This window comes from Schistocerca nitens, chromosome 9 (genome assembly GCF_023898315.1).
Source record: "Schistocerca nitens isolate TAMUIC-IGC-003100 chromosome 9, iqSchNite1.1, whole genome shotgun sequence".
NCBI lineage: Eukaryota > Metazoa > Arthropoda > Insecta > Orthoptera > Acrididae > Schistocerca > Schistocerca nitens.
Window position 1 is genome coordinate 1,832,991 of NC_064622.1, and position 18,079 is coordinate 1,851,069.

Below are 18,079 nucleotides of genomic sequence, written 5' to 3' on the forward strand. Positions count from 1 at the left end.
TGTACGACTTACCGCTTTAGACGACTTCCCATACAATGGTAAGCAGAGGTGGGCCACTTAATGGTGCGACAGCTGTCATTGTAGGAAAGCTGGACTGGAGCAGAAATGATCAGCGAGCAAGTTAACAAACAGACGATTTACTTAATTTCTCCAAGAGAACGAAGCCTGATTAGAAACAAGCAGCAAGAACTAGAGTCCAGCTCATAGAGTGACAACTAGGATAAGACTCGCTGTCGTAATGGCGACCGAGGGTGTTGTAGCGTAGTGGCTCCGAGCGTGAGTGGTCCGAGAGGCCGCCGTCCCGCGTCGCGGCGGCAGAGGGCGCTCCTGGTGGGCGCGCGCTGCTGGGCCCGTCACACCCCGCGCCATCGCTTTAGGCGACTTCCCATTCTGTTGGTGGCACTGATACGTGACATCGCTCTCGTTTGCTTCGAACGATCCCTGAATAGTGACCACTCGTCCTGGGACCGCTGCACAGACAACATAACCACAGAAAAGAACCGGTGGTGGGAATAAAGACGCAGAGTGAGCGGGACAGTGGCTGACGCGTGCAGGTGCCGTGCTTCGCGACGCACGCGGTGGGCACGTCGCTGGACTGGAACTTCACGACGACGCGGCAGGCGCACGCGTGCCTCTCGACGGGCGGCGTGTGCCGCTGGCCGCGGGGCAAGATGGTGGCGGGCACGGGCGGCATGCACGGCATGATGTACACGCGCGGGCACCGCGACTGCTACGACGCGTGGGCGCGCGCCGGCAACCCGGGCTGGGGCTACGACGACGTCCTGCCCTACTTCAAGAAGGCCGAGCGCAACCTCGACCCCGACCAGGTGCGCAGCTCGGCTCGCGTCGCAAAAAAAAAAAAAAAAAAAAAAAAAAAAAAAAAAAAAAAAAAAGTGATGGGGGCCGGGGCGGGGGGGTGGAAAAGGTTTGTAATAGGGGCGGCAGTAGGCCGGTCTCAAAGCGGACCGTGGGGGAATCTATGGCGGGAACAGAGGAGCAGAGAGCTGAGGGCAACAGCCGCGGTAATAGATGTACCGACAGGCTGAAGGAGTGTAAGAATAGCAGAGAAGTCAGTCTGAAAGTTGGGGTGAGAGAAAGGGAAATACCGGATGGCGCAAAAGGAACACCCTAACTTCAAACTAGTACGATTGCTAAATGAATACAAAGCAGCCAACCAGTTGCAACAAAAGGTGTTTTTTCTTTTCAACCTTCGACCACATTTTCCACAGATTTAAACTCGTCTTCTTCGGTAATACGTGTACCGTGAATACAGTGTAACTGCATTAACTACAAACCCGGAAACATACACGTAAAAATTACCCGCCACACAGGACTAGATCCCCACAAAGGCGTGGGAATATCCCATATATCGCCGGCCGAAGTGGCCGTGCGGTTAAAGGCGCTGTAGTCTGGAACCGCAAGACCGCTACGGTCGCAGGTTCGAATCCTGCCTCGGGCATGGATGTTTGTGATGTCCTTAGGTTAGTTAGGTTTAACTAGTTCTAAGTTCTAGGGGACTAATGACCTCAGCAGTTGAGTCCCATAGTGCTCAGAGCCATTTGAGCCATATCCCATATATCATAGAACGTAATCAAAAGAATAAAAACTAGTACTTACTAAAATTTCGCATTGGAAAAACGCCAAATAATGAAGCGACCTGAAAATATGCTGTCACCGCACGTCATCGTATACAAATGTGCTGGTCTCTGTGACCCGCGCTTGCGAAAGAAGAATAGTTAAAACAGAGAAATAAAAACAATCGAATAAAATATCAGGTCATACTATGAGCTGCACGCCGACTGACAGGGAAGGGAGAGCGTGGACACCAGGAAAACAAGGCAGGTGGCGCATTCGCCGATACCGAAGTACGGCTAATACGTGGAAATACACTGTGGGTGGTGGAGAGGAGGGGGGGGGGGGGGCGGAGTGACAGAACAGTGAGAAATAACGAATGTTGAAGGACGATATTGTACAGTACAATAAGCCAACTTACGTTAATACCTTTATATAATACCACAAGTACATTATCGTACGAACAGTAACAAAGTTAAACCCTGAACGCACTCAATGTCTTCACAAAATACAAAACGGGGGAACGAACACGTATGCAGAAATAATGTATACTAGAATTTTGAGGAATGAGCAACTCGCAGAGGGTACTGGCAATTGCATGAAGATTTTATGCACAGTATAGGTCTGAAAAAAAAAAAATAATATCTGCAAGCAAGATGCAGCCGGCCATTCAGTAAATTTCCGTCCCTGAGCTCCAGATGTTTAGAGATCTCTGTTTCTTCCTGAAGGTCCAACTTGTGCTCTTTGGCATCTCTGAGCAAAATAACTGTGTCTTCCAAATTTTCCGGGGTATGCTAGGCAATCAGTAAATGTTCTGCAAACGTAGTATTATGTACATTCACTCCTTTCTTTCCTAGCAGATTCTCTTTATATCTTGTCTTTACAGCTCTACCTATTTGATCGAGGCAATAACGTGGGCAGTCATTACGGGTCAATTTGTAGGCGCATGATTTGGTAAACCAGTCGCCAGTATTTTCCACTGTGTGCAAAAGTTTTCTTCTTTAAATTGTTGTCTGTAAAGAAACAAATATTACAGTGATAATTTTTCTCTAGAAGACGCTTAATCATGTAACAAACATTCCCCCAAAATTGAAGACAACGAATTTGCTAACACGTTTGTTATTATGAGAAGCAGTGTTGTTGCTCAATGTCGAGGATTTCTGAGATGTTTTCTTACTGATGATGTAATCTACTACGCCCTTGTCATATCCGTTGTTGACTGCGACAGATTTAATCACGTTAAGCTCATTTTGCTCAGTGCCACGAGATCTAAAAAGAGGCAGCACATTTAATAATGTATTCAATGATGTGCGCTGGCAGCATATTTGCATTGGAAAAATGTCGGATCGCTTCATTATTTGCTGTTTTGCAACGTGAAATTTTAGTAAGTACTAGTTTTCATTCTTCTGGATATGTTTTATGATACATGTGATATTCTCACTCCTAGTCTCTTTATGACGCTTGACTTTTGACGTGTATGTTTCACGGTTTGTAGTTATTGTAGTTACACTGTCTTCAGGTTACATGTATTTCTGAAGAACAAGGGTTTACATCAGTCGGAACTGTGGTCAGGCATTGCATAAAACCACATTTTGTTGTTACTGGTTGGCTGCTTTGGATTCATTTACCAATCTCTAACCGTCGTTGAAGCGCAACCATGTTCAAAATGCTATTATTAGGTTTATTTTGATCACATATAAACTGTATTTCCACCAATACAGCCTCTAAACCACCCAATTTGAGAATTTCAATTATTTTCAAAAACAACTCAGGAAACTTGACGACCTTATTCTTGCACACACATTGAAGATGTTTCTTTGAAGTTCTGCATATCTTCTGTCAAAACGTCCTCCGAAAGAGCAGTAATTTCTTCACGTATTGCAATCTTCAGATCGTTAAGTGGAAGAGGTTTGTGGCAACAAACTTCGGATTTCAAATGACCCCATACGAAGAAGTCGCAAACCCACAGATCTGGTGATCGTGCTGGGCAGTGGAGATCGCCGAAACGTGAGGTCGAGTGTTGAGAAAACATTTCTCGTACAACTGCCATAGATGGATTAGCCGCGTGGACTGCGGCTTCATCTTGTTGCAACCACATTTCACCCATGTTCACTCCCAAAGCCTCAAGTTGTGTCCGCAGAAAATTGCGTAGCATTGGAACGTAACATTCAGAATTTACTGTTACAGTAGCGCCTCCTGCTTTTTACTTGAAAAAAAAAAAAAAAAAAAAAAAGAAGAAAGAAACGGTCCCCAGTTTGGACACTCCACATCACATGGTCACTTTAGCACTGTACAGTGGTGTATGACGCAATTCTTTTGGGATGTCTTTTGCCCAATAGCGACGTAGCGACAGTTTTCCTTCTTTACAAACTGTCCAAGTGAAAGTCATTTCCATCGCTCATCATTAAACAGACATTATCAGTAGCAAAAACATCATGAAGTCTCTCACAAAGCAGTGTCCGTTTGTCAAAAGAAAGTTAGTGAAGCTCCTAAACGACCATAATTTTATGCACATGGAAGTGTAACTCGTAGCTGAGGATGCGCTGCAGCGAGCGGCGCGACGCACCCCAGACCCGTGGGGCGCCGCCAACTGGAGCAGCGAGGCCTCTGCAGACGCTTTCTGGACTTAGCGCCGTACGAGCACGACCGGTCCATTTTTTTCTTCATAACTGATCCAGCTGTGCGAAAAGAGTTAACCCCTCAATGTCCAGTGCTGCGATTAGGTATCGAACCACTCGCTCGACATAGAACCGTGTACGGAAAAGCTGTTGAACGGTGATAAACAGATTCATTCATTTTGAAAAAACGCTCAGCAATGAAAACACGATGCTGAACAGTCCACTGCGCCAGTGTTACTCTAATTTATGCGTTCATTTTGCGCCACTCTGTGCTAAATAAAAGCGAAAAAGGTAAGTCAGAAATGAAACGTAAATTGGAAAAATGAGAGAACAGTTGAAACTGGATCATTGTTACAACCAACAGTATGCAAGTAGGCAAGCAAAACAGGGCGTGAAAATAAAACCTAATGATGAGAAAAATGCAGCCAGTAGAGATACGGATAGTGAAATGAGCGAGGTGAAAAGAGGAAGAGGGGATTATAAAAATAAAACAGAACGTTTGAACAAAATGAAAATGGGAGGGTAATACAGATGAGGACAAAGTAAAATGTCAGCAGAATATGAAAAAAAAGCCAGAAGGAAATGGACTTTTTAGTTTATGGAAAAAAATGAAGCAATAACCAGAGTACAAATGTCTAGGTTTGGTGATACGATTTAAGTAAATCATCTTAGACTTCCAGAAGCATCAAGTGGTTCACACTTTCTGAGCTTTTGGTCAAGGACACTCCGCCATTATGAGGTTGTAGACTTGTTAAGTCACCAGACTGGCAGTGAATGTCAGTTCGCACTTGATAGTGGCCTGCACGTACATGGGCAAAAGCTTGCGGAGTTGGAACTACATGATAACACACAAGCCTGAAAAAAATTAGACATAATGCCGCCTGGGGTAAAGGATGGATCAGGAGTAGTCACTGCAAAGGGATAGTGAGATACGGTTTTGTATACCTTTTCAATAAGTCATGAACAGCTCTGAATAATGATTATTACCGTGTAACAAAATGCAAGAAAAGAGAGCAGAGGAGAAGAAAGAGGACTAAGAAGTGAATGGAAGGAAGAAGATTAGAGTTTAACGTCCTGTCCGATACTGAAATAAGTGGAAACAGGCAAAAGCAAGAACGGGTGTGGATTAAAAAATGCATTATGGCGAAGGAAAAAGGCGGAAAGATGATAATGAGAAATAAAATGATATTCACAACAGAATGTAACAATGATATACAAATAATAGCTGAAGGATTAGGTGTAGTCAGTGATAAAACAGGTAGAAAGCACAGAAGTTTTAGCAGGCAGAAAAATGTTAGCAAAGAAAGAAAATGGAAAGAAAAAATGAATAATATAGTAGATCAAGACCAAAAAGATCATATATTACTCGTATAGAACGTTCTTTCAAGGGGAAACGTTTAGGAGTATAGAAATCTCATTGCAGTGCTCATTCACGACAGTTAAAAATAACCTCTTTGTTTTATTAATATCATTCCCTGACTCTTAGCGTCTACTGCTACAGATTCCACGCCTTGTACGTATTATCATCTTCCACACCCACCATCTTCGATATCCTCTTTTTAATTTTGCAATCTTTCCGTGTGAACGTTTTCTTCTCAACTGATCCTTCCAATACCGAGTAGATTATTGCCAGATGCCTAGGAAGTTGTGCCATTAATCTGACCATCCTGGGCCGCGCGGTTGTAGGCGCCATGTCACGGATTGCGCGGCTCCTCCCGACGGAGGTTCGAGTCCTCCTCCTAGTATGGGTGTGCGAGTTGTTCTTAGCATAAGTTAGTTTAAGTAGTGAGTAAGTCTAGGGACCGATGACCTCAGCAGTTCGGTCCCTCAGGAATTCACAAACATTTGAACATTTGACCATTCTGGTAGAGATTTCCCAGTGTACATTTTTCTCTGGCATATTCCTATTAGTGTCTTTTCCTTAAGCGGTCCTAACACGGGACGAGGCGACTAACGTTGACGTGGACGCGAACGGGACATCTGACCTCACGAGAGACAGCGGCGTCGGTACACAGGGGTGAGGGCGAGCTGGAAAACATTCTGGCTCGCAAACCACGCAGCTTTTTTTACGAAATGGACGCGCTTGAAATGCCTGCTCTGACACTTTTAACGACTGTCGAAGAAGAGCGGGGACAAACGAGAACAAGATTCCTGACTCGTCGATGACATGAACAAAGAACTTCTGCTAGATGAAAATTACGTAATGCTGTACAGCGATCTGAGATACAAACTTGTATAAGTTATTCGTTAACTCAGTTGAAACTTAATGCAATTTTCTGTTTGAAATTGTATATAGTTAAGGTTTCAATCATCAGTTTTCTCCTCCGATTGAGAAAACATTCTGTTGGCACCTACCTACATAGGGAGAAATGATCATCACGATAAAATAAGAGGCACAGAAAAATTTAAGTGCTCTTTTTCCCGCGCGCCATTCGAGAGTGGAACGGTAGAGATAGCTCAAAGTTGGTTCGTTCAACCCTCTGCCAGACACTTAATTGTGAATAACAGAGTAATCACGTAGATGTAGATGTAGAAGGTATAGCGTCTAACGCCAGTTCGTGCGTGCATAATGTCCATGTTCTCGATGCAGCATTTACTACGAACACTCTGAAATAACGTACTTCATCACACAGATTCAATGATCGAGATTCGTTTCGTAATTTTATTCTAATGGAAGAGGAGAATTTTTCGAAGCTGCTCCTCATCATTGAAAAATATATTTACGGGCGAGATACAAACATGAGCCATCCATTAACCAAGAAATAGGTATGTATTTTACAGAAAGATTCATAATAGCAACTCTTCCATTGTGAAACTTGTGTTTACTTTCAGACATTGATTGTCAGTCACGTTAAGATTTCTGGCCATTGGGGAAATATTTCAGTCGTCGGCCTTCGCAACAAAAATTGCCACAAATATATTATTTATAATAAATAACATCGAATTTTGAAATAATGCTTCTATTAAATTAATAAGGAAGACCTACAATCTCTTAGAAAAGGAAAAGTGAAAAAAAGTTAGAAGGTGGATGTGAATCTGCAACATTACTCTACACAAGTCAGAGCTCAGGGCGCTATCAACTGCGCTACAACTCCGACACAGTAATTCGCCCTTTCGATATGGCCTACAATGTTTCAAGACAGTGTCTACAAATGTCATTATTGCAAACTGTATAAGAAAGACGCTCTTTTGATAGGTTATCAGTGTACCGTAGCGCTGAAAAGGTATAGACCCTTTCTTCGTAGCACACACGTTGTGATACTAAACACATCAGCTAAAGAAGTCCATACCTACCGATATGTAGCTTTCTGTCATTCTGTTATAATAAATCCTGAATTTACTGGAGCTTTGAAATATATATTGTATGAGAAAGAAAACCCACCAAATACGCTATTCAACACAATACAGTATGGTGGCTCGCGTGTTCTGCTTGTTACGTAAAATGATGTCGCATTTCACTGGCCACGTTCATCTCCTCGAGGCAAAAGCATGACACGCCAGATCCTTTATTTCACGCTCCGCAGTGTAGCGGAACGTGGAATTTACACGCTGTGACGTCACCAGTTCCACGCGCGTTTTCGCGTCCCGCGAGAGGACGGCCTTCCGTAAGATACGCGCCCATTTAAGTTGCAAGATACTTTCGTAGCACGCTAGTGTGTGAGTGACGGGTGTTGCGGCAGCGCAGATGGAGATGGAGTTCCACGGCGCGGAGGGCGCGATGCCGGTGCAGCAGTTCCCGCACCGGCCGGCCATGGCGGAGGTGATCGTGGCGGCGCTGCAGAGCCTGGGCTATCGGCGCGGAGACCTCAACGGCGCCAACCAGACGGGCGTCGACGTGGCGCAGATGATGGTGGAGGACGGCCTGCGCGCCTCCACGCCGCGCGTCTACCTGCGACCGCTGCACAACAGCACCCGGCTGCGCGTCGCCATACGGGCGCACGTCACCAGGTACGTCACAGGTCGCCCAAGGGAAGACGGCGGCTGCTTCCACTAACGTGCAGAACGCGGACACAGGTAGCGTATCACCGGGTCCACACGTCAGAAGCGTCCGGAATCGCAGTCGTGTCTGCTCAGCGCTCCGACTTCCCCCACCACTCGATTCCCACAATTAATAAGAACACGAATGAAGCGGACAGGGGGAAGACTACAGACCAGTAACAGACAGAAAATTTGAAATAAACCAAAGTACATTGTTCGTCTGAAACAGAATAAATGCGAGTTGGCCTTGTTACACAACTGGAACGAAACCAACCCACAATTCTGGATTATTTAGCTTGCAGCTGTCTAGCTATACCACAAGAAAAATACATGGAAAACATGATAACTCGTACAGTCCCTAGAAAATAGTATTTAGAAAACTGAAATGAACTCTTCCCCGTAAATACCGAGGAGAAAATGTGCCTGCCATGAGGGGTTACAGGAAATAATTCAACGACAACAGTAGCGTGACAGCCGGCCGCTGCGACAGAGCGGTTCTAGGCGCTTCACTCCGGAGCCGCGCTGCCGCTACGGTCGCAGGTTCGCATCCTGCCTCAGGCACGGATGTCTGTGATGTCCTTAGGTTAGTTAGGTTTAAGTAGTTCTAAGTTCTAGGGGACTGATGACCTCAGATGTTGAGTCCCATACTGCTCAGAGCCATTGAGCAGCGTGACAATATTTACAACGTCGACATTGATGAAATAAAGACTCGCTGCGCAAGCGGCGTAATCGCTTAATAAAAACAATCCAACTTGCCAGGAACTTTCAATCGCGAAGCACCCTTACGAAATGTTCAAATGTGTGTGAATTCCTAAGGGATCAAACTGCTTAGGTCATCGGTCCGTAGACTTACACACTACTTAAACCAACTTAAATTAACCTGTGCTAGGAACAACACACACCCGTGCCCGAGGGAGGACTCGAACCTCCGGCGGGAGCGGCCGCGCAGTCCGCGACGTGACGCCTCAAACCGCGCGGCCACTCCGCGCGGCGCTCCCTGACTACAACCCACTGATTTTGCGCAACGCTGCTTCCAAGACGATGGTAGCCAGCTCGTGTGCAATAGAATGGCGAAGACTCTCGCACTGCTAGCAGTAACGAAGTGGGACCCTCTGAGACCTGGAGCCGTATGGGGCTTGGCGAGGGCCTTGCCACGGTTTTGTGAATTTGGACGCAGCACAGTATTTTTGCCTCCTCTGAGTGAAAAAGGTTTCGTAATCAACTTTAGGGCTAACCAGACACGAACTTGTAGCTGCACATGAACCAGGCCTACTGGTCAGAAAATTCGCTCACGTTTGCCTCGTGACAATAAACCGAAATTCGACCAGAGTTGCCTCGTACGGACTGTGTGGTGTGACCTTGCAGCCACCACGTGACACAAATACCATCACCTGGTTACAAGTCTCATTGCTGCACTCTGATCAAGACTTTCGTCTATCTCCGCCTTGAAGCTACCTTCTCCGCTCTCGATTCTCAGTCTTAGTACTCTCCTAAACCATATTCTCCTCACGGAGCTTCCCCAAAAAGCACAATCCACCAACGGCGAGGCGTGTGAAATGTTTTTCCGGTAACAGTATATTGTTTTCAGTGCGTGGTACTGCCTCCCTCCAGCAGACGAGCCATCTTTTTCACCAATCCTCTCTATTGCGCCCTCCGGTACACGCCTCGACGTCACAGTCACCTTACCAGTCAACGCACAGATTCACCATTCACGAGCGAACACTGGCGTGGGAGCCAACACGTCCCTCAAAAAATGCAGCAGCTCTCGGAATGCCAGTGCACCATACTTCAAGCCGCGCCGACCTATTACGGTGGCCGTAACAGACACGGCATTCCCAGGTAACCCCACGGAAGAAACATACTCAAGGCTACCAGCGAAAGCTGACGTCTACTCTCTCCTCTTCAGGGACCAGTTACGAGTGTCCCCTTTTGATATGATCCTGTGAAGGAGCCATAAAAGTCCGACGCCAGCCTTTGCACAGAGATGTCCAGTGTCCCAACAAACGGTTGTTCCTGCGGTACAGTGGGAAACCCCCTGCTGCTAAGGCCTATCCGCCACCGTACCACCCAGAGTGGGAAGCGGTGACCAAGACTCCTCGCCCATCACCCCACTACATCTAAGCTCAGTCCTTCACATTCTCTAAATTGTCAACAACAACGTAACTGCTCTGCAGTCTACTCCGATGACTACGACCAGCAGCAGCCTTAGCTATTCACGAGGACGACCTGCTTCCTACATGAGCACATTTCCTCGACATCAAAACACTGAATGCAAAATTACATTACAACCGATGCCGTGCCTCATCACAGTCGATTTTTCCCCCCAAGTATGAACTCTAGGGATTGATCGATGAGAGGATACGGAAGAAAAAAGTTCTACTGAACTTATATCCGGAAATGCATGGTTTCCATGCTAGAGACCATTTATTGAATCATACTTTGTTACACAGACTGCGGTCTAATAAGCGCTGTAGCATGCAGCCACAGTTACACTGTATGCACGATTTCCCCCTAAAAGGTCGTAATGTTCCTCATACGTGATGCCCTAGCCTCCTCTCCTGTCACAGCAGTCGGTAACGTTGTGTCCGATTCACTTCTCTGGCTGACTCATCTCCTAGTGGATGTGACACAGCGTTGTACACAATGGTTCCGTATTTGCCGACATGGTGTTTAGTTACGAAAGGCAAATGGCAACGAGGGGCGGGCAGCAAGGTTGTACCAGGAGACCTAACTATCCCCGCCGACAACGACCACAGCATTCAGTGTCTGCAACAGTGTTTCGCCGTTTGTCTGAGACAGAGTCGTTTCAGGAAGCAGGAAATCGTGAAGGACGTACCCGAAATGTTCGGACACCAGACCTGGAGGAAGACGTGATTAACACTGTGGAAGGCGACCGCCGTGTCAGTAGCAGGCAGTTGGCCCACCAGTACAGAGTAAGCCAGACGACCTTACGGCACATTCTCCATGACAATTGTTACTACCCTCACCACTTAAAGCGTGTGCAGGGCTTGTTAGAGACAGACCTTCCAGACCGGGAGCAGTTTTGTCACTGGTTTCTTCACCAGGCAACCACGATTCCGGGATTTGTGTCATCCATCCTACTCACAGTCGAGGCCCCCTCTACGCAAAGTGGTATTTTCATCTTTCGTAACAGTCATCTGTGCGATTGTATGCCGAGCCTCCGTGGTAAAGTAAAAGTGAATCATAAGCATCGGTGTAGCGGGATTCGTGGTCCTGGATGATTGGCGATAGTATTTTGAGACCAGTCTTCCTTTCACGTCCCCTAAGAGCCGTTTCTTGAGGGTGACTTTGCCCCCCCCCCTCCCCTGCTGGAAGAAGTGCCATTGATGTTTCGAAGGATTATATAGCTGCTACATGATGGTGCTCCAGCTCACTTCGCCGTTAACGTCCGGCCGCGTCTGAATCGTGTCTTCCCTGGTCGATGGATCCAGCTGCACGGCCTCGCCTGCTCGTTCACCGAGTCTCAACCCGTGCAATTTCTGGCTATGGGGCCATCTAATAAAATATGGTGTATGAAGAGCCCATTCTAGATGTGGAGACCCTGGAGCAGCGTATTCGTGCTGCCTCTGACACTGTAGCTGTGGCTGCATCGTACAGCGCGTATTACAGCGCAGTCTCTCTGACAATGTGAAATGGTCTCCAGCATGGAAACCGTGCACTTGCGGATATAAGTACATTAGACCTTTTCTGTTCTGTATCCTATCACCGATCAGTCGCTTGACATTCTGCACGGTGGAAAAAATCGCCTTGTATATAGTCCAATGCATTGGTGACTCTGCCTCCCAAACGGGAGACGAATGGCCTAATCAGCATACCTTTCGCAATTGTCATCAATCAGGTGAAAGGGAAAAGTGCACAAAGAACTAGCCACCTTTCAAACTCAATATGGATCGTTCCTCCTCAAATGCGGAATACGAGATACTGCACCAACTCCACTTTTTCAATGAGCTGTGCTGTTACGTTTTAGCTCCTCTAGCGGCAAACTACCGTAATGTATAGTGGGGATTTCAACGTCTTACTCAATTACAGACAAGTAGCTGAAAAGAAAGAAAGAATTACTTGCGTACCTTTATTTTTTGGTAATCATTTAACAGTTCATTAATCGGTAGTCTGGTGAAGGTAACGCACCTGTTTGATTCAGACGATGGCAGGAAACAATAAAATGTTCAGTGGCGGGTGAGTGTCGCCTGCTGTGCCCGCAGGGTGCTGATCGACCCGGTGAGCCGGCGCGCGCTCGGCGTGCAGTACGTGGACGCCGCGGGCGCCACCAAGCGGGCGCTGGCGCGGCGGGAGGTGATCCTGAGCGCGGGCGCCATCGGCTCCCCGCAGCTGCTGCTGCTGTCCGGCGTGGGGCCCAGCGAGCACCTCACCGCCCTCGGCATCAAGGTGGGTCTGCCCTGCCCTGCCCTGCCCTGCCCTGCCCTCCCCTCCCCTGCCCTGCCCTCCCCTCCCCTCCTCTGCCCTGCCCTGCCCTCCCCTCCCCTCCCCTCCCCTGCCCTGCCCTCCCCTGCCCTGCCCTGCCCTGCCCTGCCCTGCCCTGCCCTGCCCTGCCCTGCCCTACCCTCCCCTGCCCTCCCCTCCTCTGCCCTCCCCTCCCCTCCTCTGCCCTCCTCTGCCCTGCCCTCCCCTCCTCTCCCCTGCCCTGCCCTGCCCTGCCCTGCCCTGCCCTGCCCTGCCCTGCCCTCCCCTCCCCTGCCCTGCCCTCCCCTCCCGTCCCCTGCCTGGCCCTCCCCTCCTCTGCCCTGCCCTGCCCTGCCCTGCCCTGCCCTGCCCTGCCCTGCCCTGCCCTCCCCTCCCCTCCCCTGCCCTGCCCTGCCCTGCCCTGCCCTGCCCTGCCCTGCCCTGCCCTGCCCTGCCCTGCCCTGCCCTGCCCTGCCCTGCCCTGCCCTGCCCTCCCCTCCCCTCCCCTGCCCTGCCCTGCCCTGCCTAGTAGCGGTAACTGCCTTCCCGACACCCCTTGTCACTGAATGCCGGACATTTGCCACGCCGGACCTTTGCCACACTTGCCCCTTCGGCAGTTAGCTTGAGTAGCGATCCCTTCAGGTAAGGGACGCCCTTCCTCGTACTACTTCTGTCCACTTTCAAACCGCCATCTCCACATCTTACTCGATACAACCAGTACGTAAGGGACCTTCTTCTTCGACATCTTGGCGAAATACAGAGTTTCTTTTCCGAAATAGAAATATTTATAACTTTTGGGAAACGAAAGCGGTACCATGTCAGTATGTAATTAGTTCTGCCAAGTATAAATATAGATCCCTCTGTCTGTACGGTAGCTTTCTTTCACGCTTACTGATTGCGATAGAAACAGTCCATCGCCATGGGAGTAACAAGAAAGGAACGATGTAAAGAGAATGCCAATGTACGCTAATCATTTCTTTTTCATCAATGCATTTGTGCCTAGTTTAATTACTGCATTTGTGCCTACTTTAATTACTACAACTGCACGCCCAAAAGACAATAAGGAAAGAAGAAATGGGTATGTGAATCTTTGAAAAGAAGAACCACATACTCCATACTAATTTATTCTCTAAAATCCGATATCCCTTGCGGCGAAACATTAGTTAATGAGGTGTAGCGGGACAATGTTCAAAACGTGACTGAAAATACGTTCACTAAATAGAGATAAGAACATCTTTGATTGACATGTCATCTAAAGTCGACGTACAATTTTAAAATGTTAGAAACAACGAAATGAAGTAATACAGAATGCTGTGCTTGTAACATACGTTGTTGTTCTACATTGTTTAGCTCTGGTATTTATAGGGTCACAGAGAAGGCATCCTAGGTTTTAGAGGGAAAAGCTATAATTGTAATGATCTGCACAACAGAAACAAAAAGCACAATTTAAGGAAAAATAATGTAATGTGTGTTCCAGCTCTAAAGCGGCATTGAAGCAGATAGTTCCTGTGACTTAGTATGGGCAGAGTTTATATTCGACAACCGGAATAAATTAATAACTGGCTCCATTTACCGACCCCTGGTCTCAGGTGAAACAGTTGCTGAACAGTTCAAAGAAAACTTGAGTCTCATCACAAATAGATACGCTACTCATACAATTACAGTTGGTACTGACTTCAATCTACCTTCCGTATGTTGACAAAAATACTTTTTCAGACGCTATTGTAGATAGAAAACAACTTCCGTAATTGTTCTAAATGCTTTTTTTAAAGTTATTTTGAACAATTAGTTCACGAGGCCATTCAAATTGTAAATGGTTACGAAAACACACTTGACCTCTTAGCCACAGATAATCCTGAGCATGACGACGGATACAGGGATTAGTGAACACACAGTCGTATCGAGGTCCAATTCCGTAACAAAGAAATTCACCAAAACTAAACGCGAAATATATCTGTTTATAAAAGTAGCTAAAAATTCGGTTGGCGTCTTTCTAAGAGACAGTCTCCAATCCTTCCAAACTATGTAAGTGAAGACCATACGTGGCTTAAGTTCAAAGAAATAGTATCACAGCAGTCGAGAGATTCATACAAAATAAATTAATAAAATACGGAACTGATTCCCCATGGTACACAAATCACGACATAAAGCTGCTGCAGGAGCACCGAAAAACGCACGTATAATTTAGACGAACGTAAAACCTCCAAGATTGGCGAAGTTTTACTGAGACTCGAAATTTGGTGCGGATATCAGTGCGAGATGTATTTAATAGTTTCCACAGCGGAATGTGGCGGAAAATCCAAAGAGATTCTCATCCTATGTTAAGTAAACCAACGGAAAGGCTCAGTAGGTACCTTTACTGCGCGACAGTGACGGTAATGTTACTGATGACAGTGCCACTAAAGTGAAGTTACTAAATGCAGTTCCAGGGGCGGGCGGCGGAGGAGGAGGAGGGCGGGGGGGGGGGGGGGGGGGAGACAAGGGGCCCAACCCTTCGGAGCAGGCAGATGTCCGGCGTGGCAACTGTCCGGCGTGGCAAATGTCCGCACACCCTTGTCACTACGCAGTGTCATCACTAAATCCGTGTAGCTAACGGCACAGTCAGCACATTGGTGTATCGACTCGTACAATACAGATATCCGACTCTTCAGTTTCTCTCGTATTTGTCGACAAGAGAATAACTCTCCGTCTTACGGCCGGTTCTTGGTGTCCAATCCGTGCAACGTTTTGGCAAACGACCACGCTGCTACCATCGCATATATTACGTTCGCCTGTTGAAACATTGTGCCCGTTGGACATCAGGATCCGGTCGTGCGACCGAGAATCATTCTCTCGAGACAAAAATCGATACACGCTATCTTTCGCCGATGACAATGTGTTTGGCCAACACCAGAGCGAATATTATCCTCATTTTAGTTCGTTTGTGCATAATTTTCAGTAGACTAATCACTTAATGAGGAAAAGCAGATTACAGGAATAGTCAGTTTTGGTTTCTAACAAATACACGCCAACAAAATTCATTATGTTGCCTGCAATGTTGTTATTTCAAATCCATGGCATGAAGTTCTTTTCCAATAATTACCAGCTCTAATCACATTGTATGAACGAAAAGAATGAAAACGCAGAAGAAGATAGTGTGATGATTCGCTGTCCAAAAGCTATACTCCGGGCCGAGTTTGTGTCATGAAACCCTCAAAGCAGAAATTTATAAACATTTTTCCAGGGGCTTGATAGAGGCAATCAAATAAAACATGCACACACGCCCACACGCCCGAAAATACGCAATCAAGATTAAGATTAATTTTCTCATTTGGGTGACCATCTTTCGCAACAGCTATTATACCGTATAATAATGATTATTGGGATTCGCCAATCGCCAATTGTAGTACATTTTAGACAGGGAAAGCCAAATATTGTTGTTAAAGTAGGATGAAAAAAAATCAGCGAACGAGTTGCATGAGACACGTTTATTAGAACCCTTGACTAGGTTTCGATATAAAATTATCCTCTTCGGAAAGAGATGTAACGCACGGAAACTACTCATTGACTAGAAAAGGTTCAAGAAAACCCGATGTAACAAATGCGGATACTAAAAGCCAAGAGTGCACACTTATTTCTTACACCTTGTATTGAAAAGTTATGTTGAAATAAGGAAGTTTGGCTCTTGTCAAGTAAAAATTCACATCGAAACCATAAAATAACATGTTAAGGCCATCAGGTAACATCAGTGTGAACTTCACGGGTAAAACTTGTCAGCGGACTAATGTAGCACGCTGTTACATTAGTCAGTTGACTAGTTTTGTCCGTGAAGTTGGCGCTCATCGGAAGTCGAGGTTCTGGGTTCGAGTCCAGATCTGGCACATAGTTTCAATATGCCAGGAAATGTCAAAATTGCACATACCCCTCTGGAAAGCGACAGCATCATTTGCGAGTAACTTGCAGCTTGTTGTCGAATTACCACATCCAGTGTGGCGGTGACGGTACGGTGTGGTGTGGTGTGTTTATGGGACAGACGGTGCGCGACCTGCCCGTGGGGGAGAACCTGCACAACCACGTGTCGGCCGGCCTGGGGTTCTGGGTTCGGTCCCCGGGGCCCGGCCGGCGCGCCCTCAACGCCGACACGCTGGACGCCTTCCTGCGCACGCGCGACGGGCCCATGGCCAGCACGGGGCTGACGCAGACGACCGCCTTCGTGCTCTCACAGTACGCCAAGGACGGCGTGCCTGACCTGCAGGTACTGTACTCTCCGTTCTTCTCCCACGTCATCGTGCTAGCTTTATAGGTGTTGTGTACATAGTTCCGCGTAGTCAGCGCGTACACAACTTTCCCACTAGAACACGCCCCGCTAAGCACAACAGCGCAGGCGCAGCGCTCGTCCGTCTCCACACTACGAGATGGCGCGGCCTTAGAGACGGACCAAATTCTGCTTCCGCCGATCCGCGTATTAATATGTAACGCAACCAATGAGATTGCTGCTAACGTAGAACCTTTTCTCCTCGCGGATCACACTCGCGCAGTGATACCTGAACGCGCGAGGTACTATAACGAGTGTACAGACCTCCGATTAGTCAATCTGCATTAGTCTGCACCTGTCTGTACCAGTCTACATTAGTCTGTACCAGTCTATACTCAAGTTTCAGTCTGCACCTAAGTAGATTATCATATTCCTGTACATAGCCATGAAGATAAATGAATAGACACTTAGTCAAGTATCAGAGATATGTGACAATAAGATTAACGTACCAAGACCAAAGGAACTTCAGATTGTCAATTGTAAACAGCATCCAGAATCAAGTTACGTAATGTCTATGCTTTTTATTATTTTAATAAATGTGTGTGAAAATTAATCAAGTTCTGTTTAAAGTTGGTCACCGTCAATCTGCTACTCTAAGCGTGCAAATGGCATTTCTATCGTGTGACCTAACGGCAGAAGATAAACACGCCACGATAAGACCACGACACATATTGCTGACACTCGCCTACTTCGTTAGAGCGACAAGTCAAATAATCTGATAGTGTGTGTACCGAAGGACTTACAGTACGCACACCACAACAGGTAAAACTGAAAATCTCTACAGATTCCAGTCTGCAGCTGAGACGATGTCATTGCACATCATGTCTCGGCAGTTACTTACCTTTCTTCCTCTTGTATGAAAGGGGACGAATCTGTAGGGGACAGAGCAAAAACAATACTGGTTTGTTGGAAGAGTTGTAGGTGCTGCTACTATGTTTGCCACCCTTCTTAGTTAAGCAGAACAGCAGACATCTGAACGAATTCTGAGGCGCGGTGCTAGGATCGTAATAGGACGGTACTTTCCGTACAGTAGTGTTCCTCAGGTACTTACAGAACTTACATGGGAATACTAGAAAGAAATGCGACTTTGTTTCTGCAGACCCTGTCTGCTAAATGTAGAAAATCCATATTTCAGTATTACTACGAGAAAATTGTGCTATCTCCGCCACACATCTCTCCTAGCGATTATGAGAAA